Source organism: Bactrocera neohumeralis, chromosome 6, assembly GCF_024586455.1.
Source record: "Bactrocera neohumeralis isolate Rockhampton chromosome 6, APGP_CSIRO_Bneo_wtdbg2-racon-allhic-juicebox.fasta_v2, whole genome shotgun sequence".
NCBI lineage: Eukaryota > Metazoa > Arthropoda > Insecta > Diptera > Tephritidae > Bactrocera > Bactrocera neohumeralis.
The window spans coordinates 9585763-9610050 of record NC_065923.1 but is presented as its reverse complement, the minus strand read 5'-3'; the positions used below and the strand labels follow the sequence as shown (position 1 = coordinate 9610050).

At 41.1% G+C, this 24288-nt stretch overlaps 1 protein-coding gene across 3 annotated transcripts in view; it reads right to left on the bottom strand.

Annotated features, from left to right (window-relative positions):
• LOC126762978 (uncharacterized) overlaps positions 1-24288 on the bottom strand; it is a 176584-nt gene that overhangs the window by 106502 nt on the left and 45794 nt on the right. Inside the window, exon 2 of one of the 3 annotated variants that reach the window (XM_050480088.1) lies at positions 1952-2153. The exons of the other annotated variants lie outside the window; for them this stretch is intronic. The gene's annotated coding sequence lies outside the window, so the exon portion shown is untranslated. The remainder of the gene's footprint in view (positions 1-1951; positions 2154-24288) is intronic. 3 annotated transcript variants of the gene reach the window in all.

Sequence of the window (24288 nt, the reverse complement as noted above, 5' to 3'; positions counted from 1 at the left end):
AAAGGTGTGATTTTAAGTTTCATTCAACCAAAAAAAAAAAAAATCGGAGAAGTTGAAAAAAGTTACAGCTGTCCAAAAATGAGTGAAAATAATGAAGAAATTCGCTAAAAAAGGAAGAATGCCATGCAAGCCACCACTGAAGTTAGTTTATGGAGACAATGCTGTGTCAGTTCGTGTAGCACAACCATGGTTCGCTGGCTCCCGTTCTGAAAATTTTGATGTGAAAGATGCACTTCGCTCTGGTCGACCTGCCGGTGAAAAAGTCGATGAAATTATGGAAAAGATTGATCAGGAGCATAACATTTGCAGCCATTGCATCACTAAGGAACTTAACATTCATCAGCAAAGGGTGTTGAACCATTTAAAAAAGGCTGGCTACAAAAAGAAGCTCGCTGATGGGTACCACATGAATTGCCTGTGAAATATTTAATAGACCGAATTAACATCTGCGATCCTTTGCTGAAGCGAAATGAAATCAAACCATTTCTGAAGCGAATAGTAACTGGAGACAAAAAATGGATCAAATATGACAATAATGTGCGAAAAAGATCATAGACCGGGGTGGTGAAGCTCAACAAATGGTCGCAAAGCTAGGATTGACGCCTCGAAAGGTTATGCTGAGTGTTTGGTGGGATTGGAAAGGAATCATCGACCATGAGCTGCTCCAGCCTGGTCGAGCAATTGATTCTACATTTTACTGTCAACAACTGATGAGATTGAAGCAAGCAAACGAAAAAAAATGACCAGAACTTATCAACAAAAAGGGCTTCGTTTTTCATCAGGACAGCGCTAGACCACACACACTTTTGATGACTCGGCAGACTCTGGGAGAGCTTGGCAGGGAAGTTTTGTTGCATCCACCACATAGCCCTGACCTTGCACCATCGGACTACAATTTGTTTCGGTCAAAGCAGAACTCCGTTAATGGAGTAAAGTTGGCTTCTAGAGAAGCCTGTGAAAATTACTACTTGTCGCAGTTTTTCGCCGAGAAATCAGAAAATTTGTACACTGATGGAATAATGTCTCTAGCGGAAAAATATAATAGCAAAAAGTGGTCCACCAAAATGGTGCATATTTGGTTCATTAAAGTTCATTATATATGTAAAAAAAAAAATAAGTTGAAGTTTGATTAGAAATACGAAAAGACCAAATATATGCACTCCCCGGTCGACGCGTCGAATAAGGTCTGTTATACGTATAGAGCTGGTATTAGAATGTCCTATTAAATTCTTTTGAATATTCGATTTGATTCGGTGTTTTGTCTTTGAGTTCCGGATAAGAAAAGCATTCTAAAATGGCTTTTCGCAAGGACTACGAAAACAGGAGTTACTGAAAGAAATCTCAAGCTGAACTTTTTCTTCTATTCGGAATGTAACAACCAATCCACGCATGCGGATGTATAATTATTTGTAAACACAACCGCTCACGTGTCTCCGTCATCTCTGATGACCTCTTAATAGTTGCTCCACTTATTTCATTGATTCGCATGCCATCCATTCAAGTCATTCCAAAGTTCGGACAACACACGGCAAATCAATGCGGCGTAGAAGCAGAAACGTGCGAATGCTTAGGGAAAATCACATCTGTTCGCTAGTCGCGCCACTTTGTCCTGCTTATGTTGCCAGTCAGCCCAATGGTTTCCGTGACCACACAACTGCGCTACAACCGTGACTTGTTACCGATAATAACGAGCCTTCGAGAGCTGGCAGGAAAGGGAAAACGCTAGTGGCAACAGCATTGTAGCATGTCCGTAGCATACCAACTAACGGCGCACAGGCCGTACTTGTACATATATGCATGTGCACGTATGTAAGTCGCCGCGGTGAAATTTCAAGTTTGCGGCTTCCGATTTGCCCAAAATTTTCAAAACATCCTTTACTTTTCTGTTAATTTATTTTTATTTTTTAATTTACTGTGTTCTTTTAGTTTACAGTTTTTGCTTTGCCTTTACCTTATCCGTTTCACACTTGCTTTCCGCTATCTCCGCAGACGCATTGCGCAATTGCAGCTTCAGCTTCTCTCAGCCGCGTTCAAGTTGCTTTGGTCCGCTGTCTGTTGTTGCTGCCGTGCAATAAATTTTCCGGTTGCTTGCAATCAGACATTTTGGCCAACTAATTGCGAACAGCGGCGCTTGAGGCGAACATCTCATGCACCTGCAAGTAGTTTTCGAGCAGAAAAGAAATGGGGCAATTAGACGAAAGCTTGCGGAAATCTTCTCAATACAAAATAGCAGTCCACACAAATAAGCTTGCGAAGTGTGGCACCCCAAATGGCAAGTGTTCGATGAATATATTTTATTAAGCTAATCTCAAACAGGGAAGATAATATTTTGGTAATTAAATAGTGTCCTTATAATCAGAAGATGAAGGTGCTAGGAAGTGTTGCGCTTCATTCATATATGTATGTATAATGCTAACACTTTCTTTTGATATGTAAAAATAGTGCCCTTTTGTAAACTGTCAAACTATTTATAGTTTTATTTCGCATTGAGATGAATATTTTTTTCATGCTCTGTTGTTTGTTTGTTTTCTATACTTCTGAAACATGTTGCTTCCTTCGTTAAAGGTAAATTTGCTAGAGAAACGTTCCGTGGTGTTTTGAGGGATGCTACTCTATCACTTCGAACTGCGGAAAAATAGATCACATACGACAATATCAAGCGAAAACGGTCGTGGTCGAAGGCCGGTGAATCGTCCCAAACAGTGGCCAAGCCGGGATTGACGGCCAGGAAGGTTTTGCTGTGTGTTTGGTGGGATTGGAAGGGAATCATCCACTATGAGCTGCTGCCATATGGCCAGACGCTTAATTCTACCAACTACTGCGAACAACAATCAGGCGATCGAGCAGAAGCGTCCAGAATTGGCCAACAGGAAGGATGTAGTGTTCCACCAGCACAACGCCAGACCACACACTTCGTTGATGACTCGTCAGAAGATACGGCAGCTCGCATCCACCATATAGCCCGGACATAGCGCCAAGTGATTACCAGATGTTCCTGTCCATGGCGAACGCCCTTGTTGGTGTAAAGTTGAACTCAAAAGAGGCTTTTGAAAAGTGGCTGTCCTTGTTCTTCGCAAATAAGGATAGGGGCTTCTACGAGGGGTGTATTATGAAGTTGCCGTCTAGATGGAAACAGATTATCGAACAAAACGGCGCATATTTGAACTAAATCCGATCACTTTAACACTTTTTATAAAGTATTGAATAAAAGGGGAAGGATGATATTTTACACCCTAATATTTATATAAAAATGTTCAAGATGATGAGAGGAGTTGAAATCCGGTTTACTATCTGTATGTATGTACGTCCGTCCGTGGCGGGCTTTATGGGAGTCGGTGTGAAAATTGAACGATGGGTGTGGCACCGGTCACTTTTTGGTGAAATCCCATATCTCGGGACTTGACCGACCTATATCAAAGTGTGAAAATTTCCGAAATCGGACTAAAACCACGCCTACTTCCAATATAGGACAATTTTAAAATACATTTGGTTCTTCCAGTACACAAATCAAGTAGAAGAAGATCAAACCAAAACTGTTCAAGCCCCTAGGTACCGAATGTCTGCACGCCAGTATCTACATATAGTTGACTGTTGACCGAAAATCTCGCTCAATATATAATTGAAATACTGAGAGAATTTTTTCCTGACAATAGTAAGTCTGTGCATCAAAAATGGGTTGTGTCGGGTCAATACTTCCCTGAGCAACACTATACCTAATATAAAGATTTGCGAACTTCCAGGTGACTTTATGCTGGATATATCGGCCAATATTTGAGTTATTTTAATGCGAATTACAGAGCGTGTTGTACTCACAGCAGTGTATCCGTGTGACTAAAATATATATAATTGGGCGAAAACTTGACCTAGCCCCCATATATAGTAACTATTACCAGGATTTTCGAACATCCGATGAGTTTACTCGATATGATTGGTGATGTTATGTAAGGTACCTTAATGAAACCCAGCGAACATTTTTTTAGAATGTGTAGTATTTCAGCTAATGGATAAAATCGAGTCGATAATACCCCAACAGCCATATTCTACATATAATGATCCTCTAACAAGCCTTATACCAAATATGTCGGTCGGTGTATTAGTGATGTATATATAAAATTGTTTGAATACCGACCCTCTAATATAATATTCGGTTGCATCCGAATGTAGCGCTTCCTTACTCTTTTTTTTTTTTTTTTTTTTTTACTCTTTTGGCAAGTGCTGACGATTTGGCGCGAGCCATAAAGACACTGGCTTAATTTCGTTTATTTGTTCTACCCTTTTTCCTTGTTTTTCTGCTCATATAAAAACATTTATTTTATGGCCCTTTTGTCCTTGTCAGAATGGCTATTTGCACCTTTTGTTTGCCTTAGTGGATATTTTCTCTTCTTTATTGCTGCGGCTGGAGAGCCCTGTAATTGTCTTGTTGCGTTTTGTTCCTTTTCCACCATCTGTTCATTATAATTGATTTTACAGTTTTCAATGGACCCCGACCAACGGCCTGCCATCTCCTCACTGTCATCTATGGAGACAGTTCCACGCCATTGCTGTTGACGTTCGCCGCGCACACATTGACTCAAAGAAAGCGATAATAGCCGATATTGTGAGTGTGAGGGTCATTACCGCTAGGATCCAATTGGCAGCCGTCGGTGGCTCGTACGCCAGCTCAGCGCTGCGACCGGGGCAGTCATCCGTGGCTCGTCACTTGTGTCATTTTAATGTTTATTTCTTTCTTTTCTCGTGGCAATAACGGTAATGATACAACAACAATGACAAGGAAAAACAATGTGAATGGTCAAATATGCCAGGCATATAACTTTTTATTTGCCTACAATTTTTATTTTTTACTACTCTGGCGCGTCTTTCGGCTCACCCGTCGTGGGCGCGTGTTTGTGCGTAAACAAAGTTACGAAAGTCCCTATTACTGTTATTTGTATTTTGGGAAATTATGAAGGCTCGAAATAGGCTGTTACTTTTTATGGCACGAAATTTTCGTATCGAATTATGGCGCTAAGCTCCAACGTTGTCTAAATAATAAAGCAATTCGTCTTTCTCCAATTTTATTGTCTTCTTTTTTGGCGTTTTCTTTTAGTTTTTATTTTTGAAAACACTTGTTTACTTGAACTTCTGGCCAACATTACAAATCGAATTATTTATTGATAAATAAGAGGTTTACTTCATCATTAGCTCATGCAGCGCTGCTGAGAATCGAAAGCTTAGCTGTTTCCACACAAGGAAGACATTTGCAGAGGTCTTTACTAAATTTAGGACAGTTATAACAAGAAATATTAATCCTTAGGCTGATGAGGCACCGTGGCATCGGAGAGTTGAGCAACCGAGTTTCAATTAGATTCGGAATCGAAACTGTGATTATATGCATTTATGTGGACAATTCGTTTCGGAAGCCACTGTCAAATTTTGCACTAAAGATAGACTTACACCACTGCAGACTCCTTCCCTATTCTCTCAAGGTCGAGTTGATTCGCTGATGCACGAACAGCTGGTTGAGAGGCAGCTAATCATGTTTTGCATAACTTATAGAGAGCGGCATATTGCCAAGGACATGCAAATGCCTCACCTACACACCTTAACTATTTTAAAAATCAGGCGCTTTATGCATAAGTGGGCGTGTGAAGGAAATTTAATGCACCTTGACACTCTTCGTACAAATTCGAACAACACATGGCTTTTATTCTATCTAAAAATATCATCTGACTGTTGGTTTATTAATAGACTAAATTCTGTACGGACTTGGGGCATATTCGGATTTTGATTGTCTCAAATATGTAGATTTTTTCAGCAAAGTTCTAAGGAGAAGGAAATATCAATGCATTTGGAATTGACTCCGACTATAATAAACGAGAGCAACATAAATAAAAGGCTGTTTGATGATCTCATAATGTCATATTATTTTAACCCCGCAATGTCCAAAAGTCTATATATTCGAACGCATGAAGCGCCAATTCTTTCAATTTTAAATTTCAAGTTAGCGGCGTTCTGGTTCACAAGGCTTATGGCACATAGCATAACCTCCTTTTCCAAATCGAAAAGAAAATATTTCATTTTAATTTTCTCTTAATGGCAATCCTTAAATTTTCGTCCACTGTTCTTCGGCGCTATTTGTTTTGCCGCTGACGTCACTGCTGACAGCGAGTTTCGCTGGATGACGCCGCGCAAAGTAAATGTGTCCGTTATTTATGGCTGCAACGGAGCCAGTTCCAGCGCTGAACACAAAATTCCACAGCCCCGTTGCGTCCTTCGTAGTAAAGTCGTATATTCGCGCCGCAACTGAAGGGCCCGCGGGCCATATTTGCGCACCGCTTTGGCGGGGGTGCATGATGTTCCATATGTATGTAGCATTTGTTGCTTAAGCCGGTATGCCACATACATTTACAATGTAAATTTGTTCAAATATACACACAAGCATGTGTATCTATATGTATTCGCACAAGTGTGGATGCATCCTGAAATATGGGTTTCCATTTTTCATCACTTTCTGCTGCTTCTTCTTCTTCAATCACATATGTTGGATGCTTCCGCGCCGTTCAATTACGTCAGTTTTAATAAACATTTCCATACGGTTGTTTTTCCCGTGAACTCATTAATTTGCATACATTAAGGCGCTCTGGTGGGAAGCATGAAGGCGCTGCAACCGTCAAGTCCTTGTGAAAGGTATTTCTTTTGGCTTGGCGTCGACAATTCCGAGAACACCCATCACCACTTATGGCATCACTTCGCTACCGTCTTGGTAATGTGGCAGTGGCGGGGGCACGTGACGCTGAGTACGCTTGCTGGCAGTTTCTGGTGGTGGAGTTCAGCAAGTTGGTGGCATTTTTGAAAGTCACTTGCAAACAAGTCGGTGGCCACTTTAGTTGTGTGGTGCTATAAAATTATTAAAATTGTTGCGCCGAGTAAGTTTCTTTCACATTATTTGTATTTCATAAGACTTTAAGTGTGAAATTTTTTAAAATCATAAAACTCATACGTTTTATTAAGAAATTGAAGAGTGGAATCATAACTGTGCTTTTGTGCATCAGATTATCATTTGATTGTGTTTGTGGGTCTTTGAAAGTGGCAAGTTATATTTCAAGTAGTATCGAACATCTAGATTCCTTACTGGCAACCGAAATACTGGACGCTGAACTTTTGCGCAATCAAAGCTTCGACCCAAGAAGCCTAGAAGACCGCCAGTCTGATCTTAACGCAAATATTTTATTCTAATTCGGTATTATGTGAATTTTTGTGAACGAGTTAACAGCATTTGTAAGTGATCTTTTCCCAAAAAGATCACTAGGTGCTAAACAATGCTCAGAATTGTCTGGAGAGTAACGAGATGAAGGTTCTGGATCCGAAAACTTCATAATTTGCACCTAAATTCCTGTCTTTTGAATGTGATGGTAGTGAAAGAAACCTTTCATTATGAGGCACTAACATAAGAATACACTTCAAAAAGATATTTGGATATTTGGTAAAGCGGCAATTACAAGTATTTCAATAATCTTATTTGCTACCCAGCTTAGAAGGGGCATCGACCGTTCATAATTTATGTGGCTCCCGCAGTCACGTGCATACCATAATATCAAAGGGATAAGTTAACCAAAAACAACATACATATATTATAACTATGTATTTGAAGCCCTAAATCATATCCCCCGAAGGAACAAAACGATTTGAAGCGTTTGATAATCACAAATATTTCAAACCAAAACGGATTCCTTAAAGGGCTCTAAACTATTTTAAAGTATTTAACTGTAGTTAATCAAAATATTTACGACGAATTTCCAAAGTTGTGCAAAGTAAATATTTGCATAATAATTTCCTCGTTAATAATTTACAAAGGTGCTGAGTGCGTTCGCCTCATCTGCTTATGTGAGTGCGTGTGAAGGTAGGCCTGGCAGCTTTCTGCTGTCGGAAAGTTTAGGAAATGGGCGCTCTCAAAGACATAACGGCAATATAACAATTGCTATTGTTATTCAATAATGAAAACAGCAACAATAATAAGCATGAATAGGCCCCGAAAACAATAACAAACTCTCGGCCGCACTCCCACACCCTCTATTTAACGTTACGAATGTAGCTGACTAAGCTCCGTTTATGTGCAAATGGTGTCGGTTGTCGAGTTTTTAGGCTTTACAACGAATTATTATAAGATTAATAATTTATTATGTTTTACTAACAAGCCTAACTTTGCCGCCTAAATCAACAGTGGAAAATTCGAACTTTATCATAACCTCACTTTCGCCCAGCACAAAGGGGTGAGCGGCAAGCACAAATGGGTCGCCTGAAATTTCGCCATTATGTAAACTGCTGGCTATGACTAAATTTATAAAGCTTTCGAGTGAATAAACATAAGTTGTTGTGCTGCTGAACGAAGGCAAAACTGAGCGAGCTTCTCAACTCTCAACTCTTCGTTAAGCGTAAAGAATTAGCGTTAGAATTGTTGGTGGCAGGCAGTTTAATGGCCTGTTGTATAAACTAAGCTCACTTTATGCGTAAATACGATATTTTCCCAAGGATTTATGAATAAAATTCTTGTTAAACATTTTCTCAATAAATTTCCCAAAATATGAAAATCGTGCAAAACACAGCAATAATTTCATATAGGGTCTGCGAAAATGAAAATAGTGAACGGATAAGGAAGTGCTGGGGTTGGGTAAGACGGTCTAAACCCTAATAACGAGTAATAGCGAAGAACGCAGAGAATTCATGTTTTGTTTTATGGAGAATTCAACGAAGTCACCTAAATCAAAGTTGGACCAAGTGCACGCACACAAAGCTAAATGCATGCTGAATGTTCACCATTCGGCTGTTCGACCGGAGAGGCTGAGGCCAGCAGTGGCTTCAATTCTCCACACGATGTGGCCTCTGGTTGAGTTATGTATTTAATTGTCGCTTAACGGAATTTGAGCGCAAAACTTGCTGCTACGCTTCGCTGCTATTCGCTGCTATTCGTCGCATTAGTTGTTGTTGATTTACTATTCAAACTTTTTCATTATGCGTCCTCGTAGAGCCGTTGCCGTATTCGGTTGTTGTGTCGAGGAATTTATGCGCTGCAGCCATGTTTAGGTCAGCGCGCTTATTTACCCATATTTCTGTTTATATTTATTTGTTATATACATATATGTATGTAAAATGCATTTGTGCGAGTGTGGCTCCAAATGCCATGCGATCTTGTAGTGAAATGGAGAACGTTTGACTTTTTTAGCTTTTAACGTACACAATGGATATGAGCCGAAAGCCGAACTCTTTTCTCTCTACTTTCTGGCAAGTTTTGCTATAAAAAGAGAAGGAGAAGAGAATAATCTTTAAGCCAGGTTTTATATCATCATACAAGGAGAGCGGTTCGATCGATTTTTGGAATATAAACTTTTTTTCGCATGACGTTTCCCGCATTAGGATTATGGAGTACGATGAGTCCAATTTCTGCTATTGCCAACTACCAATTTGGTTGTGTATACAAATCCCGTCTAGGCATTAGGTTAGATGGACTGGTACATGTAGTCCTTTGAACTCATAGAAAAGAAGAACTCCTGTGTTCGAACCTCTAGTTTAGCAAAAATAGTAGCCAATACAAATTTGCATAGGCGTTTAATTTCAACTTCCGACAGGTCGGTGGAATGTCTGAAGGTATGCGCTCCCAAGTGTTTAAGTCTTGACCTCCCAAACGCGGGACAGTTAAGAAGGAGGTGTTGAGTTCCTTCCACCTCATTTTCTTCCATACAGCAACATACAAGGGCATCATGTGAGATTCCAAACCATAGCAGCCATGAACGCCCCACAACTAGGGAGTGGTTATCCTTACCGAGGGAAAGGAGATTAGTAGGTCTTCAGCGATCAATCTTGGGGCAAAAGTCGTTTGCGACACCGCATGTACCGATGGTGGCCCAGCTCTGGTCAAGCTTCCGCGAAGTCCAGTTATCTAACAGTAGAACACAAGAAGATACGGGAGCCGACCCACACCCATTCTACCGATAGCGGTTCTAGTGTGCCTTTTTTTGCTAGCTCATCAGCTTTACAATTTCCTGCGATTCCGTAAAGAAGCTCCTCTCCTCTCTCCTCCAATGGCTTCTTCCCACCCATAGCTCCCTCGTCGGTATATGGGCAGAGAAGGAGCCGCCAGAGTTCAGTTTGGCGACTCCATGAAGTGATCCGGTATGAAGTCAAAGTGTGTGAGGATATCTAAGTGTCCAGATGGGTGTTCTTTTAAGAACCTGGATTATCTGAGTCTAATAGCTAGTTTGGCAACCATACACCTTCCGGCGATGTCTACGGGCACTATGTTGAAAATGGTGCCATGGTTGGAGTAGACCTTAGTGCATCACGCATGCCGATGAGCGCCGCCCGTTGAAGGCTCCCGGCTTAATCTTTTCACGATTTTCGGAAAGTAGTTGTTTTCAGGCAGACAATACTAACTTTGGCCGTGCTTTCATTTTTCGAATATCATAAAAAAGCTTAGCCCATTTAGATGGACAGAACGTGCCTGCCTGTCTTAATGAGCGACTGATTTATCATTGGATTATCCCTCGCACAAGCAGCCGAGGGCAAATGACTTTGTCTCTCTCTCTGCTTATTTCGATCGGTTACAGGGTAAGAGCTGCCACCTGTTATTTCACATTTATATTCATTGACTTTATGCGTGCTCATGATCACTTCGCGTGCAATTAGTCAAAGTTCTTACAAATGTCTGCGACATTAAAGCGCCTTCGCAGCAGCAACCACTGTGTCAGGCGGTCAGCGAGGGGAGAGAACTTTGTGGGTTCAAATATTGCGTACTCAAAAACAAAGAGCAACTGACACTTCGTTGCAGTAAATATGACGCCAATTACAGTATTACTCGGCGACAAGGGCGGAGAGACGAACTACTCCACAGATTATCCGTTATTTGCCCTCGAGGGCGGCAAGATGTCTACCGTTAGCTTCTTTCACGCTTTTTGCTGTTACATTTGCAAACATGTTTTGATTTTGTTGTTGTCAAATGCCGCTGTAGCAAATAATAAAATCAGGCTGAGAATTAATTGCCACAGAAATCAGAAAGTTAGGCGCAAAGTTTTTAGCCATTCCGGTTCCAGCTGCATGCGGCATGCGGCAAGCGGCAAGCGACAGAAACAAAAAGGCCATAAACGAAAAAACTGCCAACTTTGGAACGACTTAGACTGGTGAGGTAATGGCAGCTGGGAGTTAGCGAAATGCCAAATGAATGTTTCGTAATTTATTAACCAATTAAATAGCCATTTTGCTGTAATAATCGAAACTTTTGCGCCAAACAAACTGAACAACACCACTCAAAGCGAGCGCAGTCCTTATGGTTCAGCTTGTCGGGGCAGGGTAAATACACTGAGGAACGTTGGAGAATTCGCCAGTGTTGGTGTGTAGGTGAGCGCGTTGGCGTGGGCGGTGGGGGTAAGCAACTGCGTGAGTTCGCCCGCGTGAACGAACGAATGATTGAGTGCTGTGGCAGGGCGAGTGCTTTGTTGCTGGAGTGCGTGTGGCCCTGAGTGCTCCGGATAGTCCTAAACTCTCAATGTAAGGCTCGTATATAAGTATCTGCTTGTACATATGTTTGCCCAATTTGTGCGTAAATTTCGTGAAATTTTAATTATTACGAATGCCTGTAATAAAACTTCATTAAAATAATTTCATAAATCTGCTTGGCATTTGGGTGGCTCGACGCCGCTGGTGACGGGTATTAACGACGTCTGGCGCATCGCGGCAGGCTGCGGCAAAGATTTTATGCGTTTCAAGCTAGATTAAAATTGAATTGAATATTTGAAATTAATGTTGCGTAGGCAAATTTGCGCTCCGCGGTCTTCTATGGAGCTGAGCATGAGCAGATTCTTGTCATTTGGAAATATGGCTGCGCTGTCTATGAAACTGTGATTAGCGAAGATTTGCGAGGGCGCTATTAAGGCAATTTAATGAGTGTAATAACCGCAAAACAATTGCTTAATTCTCGACGGTCAGCATGGCCTTTAAGCAGCTTTTAAAGGCGAGAAAAACTTTTCTAAATTCTGTAAAACAAAACGAGCTAATTATCAGCTGCTTAATATAACAATATACCATAAGTCGCTGACTTGGACTAAGAGGAGGGGCGGTCGACATTCCCACATTTTTTGTAAACACTTCTGCCCCCAAACCTGCCGCCTTTCTGGTTACCTAATTGGCTTTGACACCAACTTGCCACCATTTCATACATATTTTATCAGCCGCACAACGGTATCGACCCTTTTAGCGCGCTCCGACGAGAACCGACTTTATTTAAAAAGCATAATCCAAAAAAAGGATAATCAGAGAATGAAAGAACACCCTTAAATGCACTGAATGCCAATTAATGATCACGCACGTCTGTGCCGGGCATGCGGCATATCTTCAGCGAGCGATGTGTTGTGGAAGTGACTGCGACAGCCTTTTTAAACATTTAACAGTTTCACTGACAAAGCGAAAGGCCCACAGAAATCGCACCGCAACAAGGGTTTGGCGCTCGACAGTGACCCTTGTCCACTTGCGCCTATGTATGTATGTATGTGTGTGTAACAGCGCATACATGTAAATATGTTTATTTTGAGGCTGACGGTTGTGCGCGTCGAAAAGGGGCGGGTCCGCAGCAACAAAGTTTTGCTTTTCCCTTCCCGCCTATGGGGCGGCGGCGGCGGCGGCATAGCATGACGCCCGGCATTGTGGCATACCATAACACATCACCCTTTTGCCGGTACTTCTTTTTTCCATTTTCAGTTCATTTAGCCTGCTGGCGGCCTTTCGTTTACGCGCGCCCACACGCACACACGAACCCATGCAAATGGCAATGACGATGGTGGGCGTCAAAGTCATTTATCTCTCATCTAATAATTTGTTCAATGAACCCTGAAGTTATGTTGGGAATTTGTTTGACTTTACGTTGTTCACCTCATCGCCGCTAATGCCCTGACCGCTATGGTCAATGCCATAATATATTTTTATATATATTTTTTTTAGGATATGCGCCACTCGCCAGGTCCTTTGGCTCGATTTGGTTAACTAGCTCGCTGGCATGTAACGGAGTTAATGCGTGAACGTGATTCTATGAATGAACACTCACGCGCACAAGTAGCTCACACTAGGGTTGCACGCATTTTACCTGCCACGGCGGGGTATAGAGTAGCCAAGCCACAGGCAAAGCGATAAACGACACAAGAGTTTTACAATATTTCTTATAGAAGTAATGAAAAGTTGACAAATCGCATAAACGCCGCACTGTTTCCCTCACTGGCTCACTTCGTTTCGGTCGCCTCAAGTTGCTCCAGAAATAAGTATCGCCCTAACCCGTGCGCATAGAACCTACATATTGTGAATCGTCTCCACCTTCCTTTAGATAGACAGGTGCCTTTTTGTAATTTCATGCTTTTTTCGAGACTAATGAGGGTCGCTGTAATTAGGTGCGAGACAGGGTATTTAAGCGAAAAATTATTCGTTTGCGTTCTTTTTTCGTGTAATCAATGCGAGATCTGACCGAGTTGGGGTCGCTGGCTAAGTCAGTATGATTTGCAAATTACATACATAGGTGTGAAGTTCATAAGTGGCTTTATAAGTAAATGTGGGTTTGTGTGTACTTCGTTAATGACGCATCCGATTTATTGGGAAAATCTTATCACACGAGCGCAAGGCGTGACTGAATAGCACTTGGCAATGTCTGTCCGTCGTTTCGCGCTTTAGACAAATTAGTTTGGTAATTTTTCAAATATTTTGCCACAGGGTCCATTTGACATTTTTGCACTGCATGGCATGCCTTTCTAACTTAAGTTGCCATGGAGAAGCAAGTTAAATGGAGGCACAAATTGCGTAGATAGTCCTACCAGGGGCAGGGGCGAATCCAGAGTAGAATTTGGGGAGGGAAGGTGAACTAAATAATTTTGTACTTGCAATTCTCAGTCTTTTTCTTCGCGGACTGTCACTTATGATGGAAATAACGTATAACTTTTAACTTTTGTGGGTGAACTCTCCGCAGTTCCGAGGATCCGCGCCTGACCAGGGGTCGGCGGGTGCCAAATCCAGCGTACAACCCTGGGGAGTGGAGGTTTCGCTTTCTCACTTTAGCTCGCCTTCAAATAGATGTTTCTTGGCTACCCAGAGGATGCTTAGTATAAGTCGTGAGCTGCTCTAGCCATATGTATAAGAATCGTTTCCGACCGCTCCCAAGTGAATGACGCTCAGATATCTTTCCTTATTTGCGTGAACTTCTACACACGGCCCAATTCTCCGCATCAAAGCGAAGTTCTTCAAAATATAGTTGATTCGAGCCCACACTCCGACGGAAGAGAAGGATGCATGAAGCACCAGTTTTGAATTAGCAGCTTTGCGAGATGGTAATAAGGGGTTTCTGCTGCGATAGGTGTTATGTCAGGCACAGTGTTATCTGCGCAATTTGTTATGGAACAGTGCGACTTTATCATTATAGAATCTTTCGAAACTGAAAGCTTTCTCGAAACTCCATCTGAGCGCCTTAAATTCAACGTTGCAAATATTGCGCTCAATGGCCTCCCCGTGGGTCACTGCGGTTAAGCCGCCGATATGCACATTGAAGTATCATACGGAAGTGCTTCACAAAAAGCTAAATTTGCTGGTCCGGGTTATTACATTATGTGTGTGCTGTGGTTGGACCTAATGGTTGCGAAGTAATTTGGAAATTTCAATTGCGCAAATGAACACGTGTACTCGGCTCAGCCGCTTGTGCTTTGTGCCACTACATGATTTTTCAAAAGGATTAAATGCGCAACACTTAATTTAATTAGCGAACCGATAATCGTAAAAGCAATAGTTACGAGCGGGTTACACAAGCAACACAGTTGAACGACAACAACAAGAACAGCGAACACTAAATCAAAAGTTATAAACGGAAACCAAAATATTATTCAATCTACATTAAATTTCGTAAATTTGCTGTGCAATAAAATTAATGAAGCATTTGCATATGCACCCACACACACACACACCTACGTCGGCCTTGGATAAACGCTATTGAACAAAAGAGCTATTCAAATTTTAAATTACCACTTTCACCACCTTCTCTCTGTGTATGAGTGTGCATGTGTGGCCGTGTGTGAGCTCATTTGCGTATGCGCGGAAGGGGTGGAGGAGGGTTTAGTGCTGGCGCTGGTTTCGGTGACACTAACGAAATTGAACAAAACAAAACCATCGAAGTAAAGCCAGAAATGGCAGTGGGTAAAAGCTCTAATCTCTACAAGAGACGTACAAAAGTACACATACTAAACTCAAGAGGGTCGAAGTTCGGTAACCAACGGCATCGGTTTATGGCTCGTGAGACTGCAGCAAGTACCATTTGATTGAGTAACCCGTTTTCAATTAATAAACAATGGTAATAGGACTTCTGCTTGAGAACTCATCATTTGGTGTTACTTCTTCTCCGCAATTGGTAAATAAGAGTCCTGGTAAAGCGTGCTAAACCCGAGCATAAACAGTACTACCTACCACTTTGGAGCGAAATCTTTGCAATTACTAAAAATAATTAAATTATATTTGCCCCCTCTGCAAGAGATTTTTGCTTTATGCCAGTGTCCGGCATCACCGACATCATTGTATTCACATGCATTTACATAATTGCTGATAGATACAAACCATTTTAGGGTTTTCGCTCCAATTAATTAAAATAAAATGAATTGTTCAATAAAAGCAAACTGCGAGCTAAACGCGCTCACCGCCCACTCGGCAAGCCGCGCAAGCCTCGGCCCTCGCCAGCCTCAGCCGGCGTGGGAAAGGTCATTTGTATCTGTGTGTGTGTGTGTGTGGGTAAAGCCACACAAACAAAGCCAAGCGTCAGCGCACATATCTGAAATCCATACACACACACACTCGGCCCACACTAGGTTAATGGTGGTCTTTAATAGTGCGCTAGTGGTTACAACAACCACCCGGCAGCCATAAAACAAAGCCAACAGCAAATCCACACTGTGATGGCAGCAATTTCATGCGGTTGTACTTTCGGTGTTATTTTGATGAAAACCCAGCTTGGCGAGCGCGCTTCAGGACAACCGAACGGGGGCTTTGTTGAGAGGTTGCTGGTTGCGTGGTTGCTGGCGTAATCCTTCGCAGCAGCCAAACAAAACACACAAAGTAAGTGAACTGTCTCTAACCAAACGTAATTCGAACATTTCTTTGAATGGCGGCAAAACTTTCTGTTTCGAACTTTCAACTTTGCTCGCTTGTATTACGTCTGAAGCGCCCCGCATAACTGGGCGTGGCAACGGTGTAGCATCCATAGCAGGCAGTTGCTGAACTACTTTCGGCTTTCAGTAGCAGTTTCCCATTGTGGGGTCTCCCACACACACATTCCGCCATAGCTCAGCCTAGTTGGGAATTATAGGCTAATTAATTGTGCTCTTGAGTGGATTCAAAGTGGGAGGGGTTCGGCTTGAAAGTGCTGCTGCCACCAACTTTGCCAAATAAACATTGCTATTGTTGTACGATTTAATAATGGAATTGAATTTTAATTCGTTAATAAGTTTTCTACAGTTCAGGATTTTTCGCGGCCGCATACCTCCAACAAAAACCGAAGTCTTAAATATAATGTTTTTCACCAGCTAGTTTTAAACGATTTTCAAAATGTTTGTTATTATTTATTTCATTGGAATCTTTAGGTTATTTACGCATGCGAGTTGTTTGAAAGAATTAATTCATTTAAGTACCACAGAATTAAATGGGCGATTGAAGTCATGGGTTTATTAATGATTGTTTTATAATAACGAATCATGGAAATAATCCAGTTTTTGGTCTGTGCAAACCCCTCTTCCTTTTCTATGGTAAAACAATACAACATCAATAGCTCTTCCTAACTTTCTAAAAGAAAATAATCAAGAGCACAAAGCTGTTACGGCAATGATGTGCAAAGAGGACAACTGGAGAACACGCTATTGGCCTGAAGTAGGAATCCTTTTTGACTCCTACCGAAGTAGGAAGTTAGGTCCATGAAAACAAACACTAATAATATTGCTAACCATACTGTTGACGCTTGCTTCGAGTCCATTCAAGACTATTTGATTACGTTCGAAATAGATTTAAGGGGTTCCATGGGTTTCCTAGCGTAAAATCAAAACAAAATTTTTTCAACAATTTTTTCTCATATAGAAAATCCCTTCTACGTGCTTTGGTTAAAACCTTAACTTAGACGAAGGGAAAAAGCCTGAAAATTTGATTTTTGGCAGACAATTTTACGAAAAAATGAAAAATTCAGTAAAAAAAACAAAAAAATCATTCGTCCAAGTCTTTAAGAACTGTATCTCAAAGACCTGTGTAATATTATGAAGATCAGTTCAGTAGTTTTCGAGAAATCTTGCCAACCGACTTTTAAAACACAGTTTCGTAAAAAACGCTTCTAAAGACGGTTTCTAGCTAGCCTCGAGCGCACAAGTTCTCAAGGCTGTATCTTCGAAACTATTACTCGGATAAACTTGAAATTTTTGTACAATATTTTTGAGGTGCTGTAGAATTTAATCAAATAATAAAGAAGTTGATTTTCGGAGCTCGTAAACCCATTTGACCCCTTAAAGCAGCTGAAAGTTTAGTACCTTCGAATTTGTGGGTAGTCAGTGCACTAGAATCAATCGTTAGCATTTGTTGTATTCCTAGCCAAACCTTTTTATCTTCAAGTTACATATAATAATCATCAGTTTCATAAAAAATAACGTTTAACGGATCAACGGATCAACGGGTCCTGTCTACCACATTGTGTTTAGGACAACAAACAGAGGCTTTTAGAATAGTTTCAACCAACAAGTACGAAGCTGTTTACGATGAGGTGAACTCTGCAACTCCAATTGCAACCAGACAAAGGTAAAAGAAAGTTGAAAGAAATAATACGTTCTGCAGGCCAAGTTTGCTGTCTTTAAACTAAGACTTTGTTTTGTCTTAAATTGATAAGCCTTCAGACTTTTAGCTATCTCTGCGGAAGCAAGAATATGTTAAAGTTGTGATATTCATGCTTAATTCATCAACCTATGGCTTTTTTGAATTAATGGTTTTAAAAAACTTGCCATCCGGAAACAGCCCACAATGCACATTATCTTTCATATTGAGTCGCGTTTTTAACTATACTTGGTTGCCTTTTCATCGATTACCGTAAAAGTTGACCGCAAATGTGCTTCTCATTAATTCGGTCTCACGCGAACTACCGAAGAGCTCATTTTTTCGCTTAACGAGCTTGTTCATTGAATTTGCTTTAATTAGTAGGCAACAAGTCGATATGCGCTTGACAGATGTAGCTGGGCATGAAAACCCGATCAACCGGGTGAAAACAGCAGTAAGCTCTATGTAAACAGACATACGAGCATATGAATGTGTTTATTAATGCCGCCAAATTAACACATGCCAATGGGCAAATTTTGCGGCTGCAATCAGTGCACTTGTTTCATGCAAGCTCTCGCAATCAACAAAGGATTCCGCGGCGATATGGTTTTTGTACATACAACGCAATATCATATCGTCTTTCTTTGGTCCTTAGTACTGGGTATATTAGCTTCAATTCATATTTGTCCGCTTGTCTCTCAGTTTAAGGGATATCGATCCGAAATTCTGACGACATCGTTTCCTCTCATGAAGTCGCTTATTTGTCGGAACCGCCGATTTGGAACCACTTGTAAAAGTTAAGAGGCAGCCAAGTTTGGAACTTCGTTCAAAATGCTTCCATAAACTGAGGGATTGTCTGGTTTTCACCAAAAGTTATACTTGTAAAAGACGCAATTAAGGCAACACTTTACTCGAGTTAGCGCCTGAGTCCTCAAAAATTGCTTTAAGTGCTTAAATGTTTCTTTTTTTGACTGGCTGGTAACTTTCACATGACAAGGAGCATGCAAATAAATTTTCCAATGCTCGTATAATGATAATAATAAGAAATATACTTTTGTGCAAGCGTACCCCCCTTAGTGCGAGCGGGTTAATCTGAGAACAAAGTACACGAATACTCACACTAGAACAAGGCAGAGCAGACGTGTAAAAAGAGTTTCGTGTAAAAAATTGTACTTTCCGTGACTGAGACGTGTGGGTAAGGATATAACCACCAATAAGTACTTATGTATGTGTGGCGGTTGGAATAAGCGCGTGTGATAGCGTGAGCATGTGGCCTTTGTGGTTTGGCATCGCTCTTAAATTAAGGCTTGCGTGTTAATCAAAAAACATTTCTCAGGCGACATTCATGTCCGCACTTCGCCGGAATAAATATTTAATGTATATTTATATGCGAACACTGCGCGCTTAAGTGAAATACGGAATTTCTAGGCGAATAACTGATATTAAGTGGAGTGTAAATGAAAGTTTTTGTGGGAAAAAATCGATGTTCGTTGAGGCAGCGATAAGACGCTGGCATATGCCTGCGTGCACGACTGTTGTAGCGACATTGCGAGTAAATATACTTAAAGCTATGTTTGCACGTGTGCATGTGTGTGTGTATGCTTGCGCAGTGCAAACGAATGAGGCCAAACCGAATAATTAAATATTTAAAATGTAAAAACCGGTTAAAAGTTTTTCGTCGGCCTACGTACGAGCTTTACAGACATTCTCAATGACATGCGAACAAAGTATTCCACTCATACATGCATGCGAGGCGCGTGAGTGTGTGCGTCGAGTAATTAACAGATATTTTCCACCAATTTCCACTTCCAATCAAAATGAAGAGAAAAGAATATCCACGGCAAGAGTTTTTAATATAAACAAACACAACGAAATACACGCAAATCCCTGTCAATTTCACTATACATACATATATATATATGTATATATATGGACATTTCATATGTTTGCTTATATTAAAAAACACATATGTGCACATGCGAAGATCTGCATATGTTTATATTAGCATCCGTACTGAGCGACTTTCATGCAGCTTTACATTAAAAAGTGGATTAAAGAAATTAATTCACACGCAAGCCGAACGGACTTCGTACATCACGAGGTGCGCAGAAAAACGATATTAACTTTTAGAAAATATTCACAAGATATTTTAATAGATTTGGAGAACAGGAAAATATTTATTAATTGGCGTTAAATGTATACCCAGGCGTATACGCAATTTTTTGCGTGGAAAAATTGCCGCATTTGGTACAAAGAACAACCGGAAGAGATTCAAGAGCTGTCGTTTCATCCAGAAAAAACACCGATTTTGTGTGGACTCTGAGCCGGTTGAATCATCGGGCCATATTTCATCAGAAATGCTGCCGGTGAGAACGTAACCGCCAATGGCGACAGTTATCGCGCCATGATAACCGACTATTTGATGCCTGAAATTGAAGCTCGTGATGTCGGCGACATTTGGGTTCAACAAGACGCCGCCACTTCCCACATATCGCATCAATTAATGGATTTATTGAGAGAACACTTTGGTGAGCAGTTAATTTCAAGTTTTGGGCTGGACGTGTGATATCACACCGTTAGACTTTTTCTGCGAGGATATGTGAAGTCTACAGTCTATGCGGACAATATCGCTTCAATTCAGGCCCAGAAGAAAAATATTAGGCGTGTTATCTATCGAAATGCTCGAACGAGTCATCGAAAATTGGACTGAACGGATGGACCAACTGAGACAATCTTCAAAAATGAAATGCCAAATTATGATCTTCTTCTTCTTAATTGGCGTAGAAACCACTTAAGCGATTATAGCCGAGTTAACAACAGCGCGCCAGTCGTTTCTTCTTTTCGCTACGTGGCGCCAATTGGATATTCCAAGCGAAGCCAGGTCCTTCTCCACTTGGTCCTTCCAACGGAGTGGAGGTCTTCCTCTTCCTCTGCTTCCCCCGGCGGGTACTGCGTCGAATATTTTCAGAGCTGGAGTGTTTTCTTCCATCCGGACAACATGACCTAGCCAGCGTAGCCGCTGTCTTTTAATTCGCTGAACTATGTCGATGTCGTCGTATATCTCGTACAGCTCATCGTTCCATCGAATGCGGTATTCGCCGTGGCTAACGCGCAAAGGACCATAAATCTTTCGCAGAACTTTTCTCTCGAAAACTCGCAACGTCGACTCATCCGTTGTTGACATCGTCCAAGACTCTGCACCATACAGCAGGACGGGAATTATGAGTGACTTATAGAGTTTGGTTTTTGTTTGTCGAGAGAGGACTTTGCTTCTCAATTGCCTACTCAGTCCGAAGTAGCACCTGTTGGCAAGAGTTATCCTGCGTTGGATTTCCAGGCTGACACTGTTGGTGGTGTTTACGCTGGTTCCAAGATAGACGAAATTATCTACGACTTCAAAGTTATGACTGTCACCAGTGACGTGAGAGCTAAGTCGCGAATGCGACGACTGTTTGTTTGATGACAGGAGATATTTCGTCTTGCCCTCGTTCACTGCCAGACCCATTTTCTGTGCTTCCTTGTCCAGCCTGGAGAAAGCAGAACTAACGGCGCGGGTGTTGAGGCCGATGATATCAATATCAATCAAGCACTCATAAAAGGCATCTTTGATCACATCGTCCTTCTCTTCCGTCGGGGCGTGGGCGCAAATCAGCGATATGTTGAAGAACCTCGCTTTGATGCGGATTGTGGCTAGACGTTCATTCACAGGAGTGAATGATAGTACTCGGCGACGGAGTCTCTCTCCCACCACGAATCCAACACCAAACTTGCGCTCCTTTATATGGCCACTGTAGTAAATGTCACAAGGACCTACTCGTCTCTGTCCTTGTCCCGTCCATCGCATTTCTTGGACGGCGGTGATGTCAGCCTTTGTCTTTACGAGGACATCAACCAGCTGGGCAGCGGCACCTTCCCAATTAAGGGACCGGACATTCCAGGTGCATGCCCTCAATTCGTAGTCCTTATTTCGTTTGCCATGGTCGTCATCAAAAGGGGGGTCTCTCATCCGAGGCTGGTTGTAGCTCTTCACTGGGGGTGTTTTTTACGTGGCGGGTCCCAAACCCAGCGCACAACCCTTGTAGGGAATGTTTCGCCTTCTCACTTTAGCTCGCCTTCGAACGGATGTTCTTAGGCTACCCAGAGGATACTTGGTCAAAGACCGGAAGTAGTGAGCTGCTTGAGCCATGTGTAAAAGAATCGTTTCTGGCCACTCCCAAGTGAATGGCGATCAGAGAACTTTGCTCACTTGCGTGAACTTCTACACATGACTCCATCCATCCAAAAATTATGATTGACTTTAAAATTTCTGTGTTTTTTCTTTAAAAAAGTAGGGAACCTCAAAATGGATCACTCTTTAATAATTCACAAATTGGTTGATATATGTACACGTGAAGTATAAAGTCAAGCAGAGGCACGGAGAATCAGTATGGAAGGGTTAGAAGTCGAAACAAGGTTCAAGCTCCAAAGTCAAGTCAAGTTTTAGTCAAGATATCAGACTTTTGTTAATTAGTTCGAATATAAATATCATCAGTATAATATAAAGCAATTCGTGGAAAACCATTCAGTAGTATATTGTGACTCAAAGCTCATGATTCTGAAGGAATTATTCACGCTTCCAATAATTTCAGTGTGAAAATCTTTTTTAACACAATTTTCAGTTATCAAATATTTGCAATGCGCTATTTTGTAGGTTCAACACAAAGTAGAAAAATATAAAACACGAACAAAAGGCTCCAGCTCAATACCGCCATGCAACAGTGGCTTTTAGGATTCTCCCTCACAATTGTGGCAATGCCTTAAGCTCTCGTGTGGTTGGCTCTCCGCATGTAGTGGCATTAGTTGTAGCAATGATTTCCAAGCCCAGCGCGAAATGTTGCAAATCAGCGCATGCACATCGCTTCAGAGTTGGTTAAAGTATTTTGAGTGCACGGCTTATAATATTTAATACCCTCTACAACGAAATAGCAACGAAAATTTAAATGATAAGCTGCACGCAGTCGCTGCCTTTCATGTGGCTTCAACAGCAACCAACAAAAAAGTAAAATTTTTCATTAAATTTATATAACACGCAAACATTTGCGTAAGCCTTCGCCCAACAATAATAACAAAAACAAGCGTCAAACTATATAGTAAAACAGCTTTTGCGCAAAGTTCTCCGAGCAGAGTTTGCATGAACTTTCATAGACAATAAAATTCTAAACAAACTTACAACAACAATATGTTAATTGATTGCAGCAAAACAAGGAGGATTCTGTTAAATTTTTAATTGAAATTGGCAAAAGAGATTTACGCAACACAGCAAACTAATAAAATTTTTAATCCAAAGGCTCACCAAAAAAATAGATAATTGCATAACAGGTTTCATGCATTTGACTGCAAACGCTTTTAACGAAATTCCTGTTCTACGATAATGGCTCTGACAGCTATTATGTCAAGGTAGACAAACCAGGTTTATTGAGGTAGACTTCTTTCCTTTCCTAACTTTAAAAACGCTTGCCCGAATTTCTTTAAATTTATCTGCAATTTTGTATTTACTAAATACTCAAATAAACTCTGAGTTCGTGCGCAGTTTATGTGTCTTCTTTTTAACTGCACAACTGCTCTTCAAGTTGCAAGTTTGTACACGAAACAAACACCCACATACAAGCCAACAGCGCTTCACGTTTGTCCATTTGGTGTCCAGTTGCTGTGTAATGGTCAAGCAGTTGGCTAGCCAACCGACCAAATAAACGGAGAACACAAACGAGTTCATCGTAACCGACGGAAGAAGCTACCGCAGCTGCCCAATGCTCGTTGCAACCTTCCCCCGGCAACTTGAGAATGCAACGCTTGGCTTTGTGGCAGAAGGCAGATAAGTCGTTATAAAAGTTATCCAGAAAATATTACTGGATTTCAATTCAAGCTGCGTGTTAAGAGATATATGACTTTGAAACCCGCTAATTTCGCTCAAATTGAGAATAGCAGGAATAATTATTAAGGGGTTACATGGGATTCCACGGGTTAAAAACAGCCTTTTTTCAACAATTTTTTCTCAAAAAAAAAAAAAAGAGTCAAATATTTTATTACAACTTTTTATTGTCACAAGCATACACTATTAGCAAAGCAATTTAGAAATTTTCGTAAAAAAATATTTTAAGCCCGACCATTGCAACGCCATTTTCGGTGACCCCTCGGAAAAAAGATGCGCCCGTTTTGGCAGGATAACTCCTTGCAGTATAATCTAAGGTGAAAAAATAAGTATTTTCGTTAAAACCTTGACATAGAAGTTGGTTGAGAAAAAAACTGGGGTTGGATTTTTGGCAAACATTTTTACAAAAAAATTAAAATTTTTTAGTTGTAATAGAAAAAAAATCCTTAGTCCAAGTCTTTAAGAATTGTAGCTCAAAGACCTGTGTAAAATTTCACGAAGATCGGAGTAGTTCTCGAAAAATATTGCCAACCGACTTCAAAAACACACAAAAATAC